This window comes from Echinops telfairi, unplaced genomic scaffold, assembly GCF_000313985.2.
Source record: "Echinops telfairi isolate 266 unplaced genomic scaffold, ASM31398v2 ScPeMD7_70;HRSCAF=299, whole genome shotgun sequence".
NCBI classification, from domain to species: Eukaryota; Metazoa; Chordata; class Mammalia; order Afrosoricida; family Tenrecidae; genus Echinops; species Echinops telfairi.
This window is the reverse complement of record NW_022103968.1, coordinates 27,592,612-27,593,664: the sequence shown is the minus strand read 5'-3', so window position 1 is coordinate 27,593,664 and position 1,053 is coordinate 27,592,612.

The window sequence follows — 1,053 nt, the reverse complement described above, 5'->3', positions numbered from 1 at the left end:
TTTTTTAATTATTGGGATTTTAACATCATCAACAATTTTGTGTAATATTGACCTAATAAGAAGTCCTAGTAGTGCAAGTTTTATGTGCTTGCCTGCTAACCCAAAGACTGCGGGTTCAAACCCACCATGCACTCAGAGTAGCGATGGCAATCTGCTTCTGTAAGGGGTACAGACGTGGAAACCCTAAGGGGCAGTTCTCTTCTCTCCTATAGGGTCACTGTGCGTTGGGAGTGAGTTGACAGCAGCAGGTTTGTTGTTGTTTAATATCTCTTTCTTCTGCGAGGCTGTATGCACGGTGGCGGCCAGGACCATTCATCTAGGTCTGTTTTGTCCATCATTGTAACACCCATGTCCAGCCCAGTACCTGGGACCAAATAGGTAGTTGCTCTATAAATACTTCCTAGATGACTGAATGAATAAATGGACCGGGAATTCTGTTCCCATAAACAGTTATAGTCTCAGAAACTCACAGGGGCAGTGCCACCCTGCCCTACGGAGTCACTAGGGGTAGGTATCAACTCAATGACAGTAAGTGAAATCCCTAAGACACAGAGGCACATGCTTGCTGATGTGTGCATTTGAGCCAAGGTTTTGGGTGTCTGTGTACAGTCCTTAGGAGTTTGCTCCTATTTCATAAGCCTTCATCGCTAAGCCGGCCGGAGATGGAATGGCTTAGTGACAAGAAGGCATTTGATGAGGACAGCTCTACCCCTGCGTCATGGTTGGGTAGGTTGGGGGTCCAGAGGTATTAGATCTTGTTGGTTGAAGGGAGCCAAATCCTTCCTCATGCCCGCAGACTCTCTCCCACCTCACTTTCTAGGCCTGTTTGGGGCCCCCAAAGATTGCTAGATTGGATGGGGCCAGGTCAGACGTTTGACTCCGAAGGACCCTCTGCCCGTGTGGTCCAGGTCTCTGTCCCATTGTAGGGTTCAGTCTAGCGATCTTGCTTGAGTCCCGTGTGACTTAACCTCTGCAGATACAGGATCCCTTTGAGAAGACAACTAAGCCAACAGCGTCAGGCCACCTTCTCAAGGAGGGAAAAGGGCCGGGGGG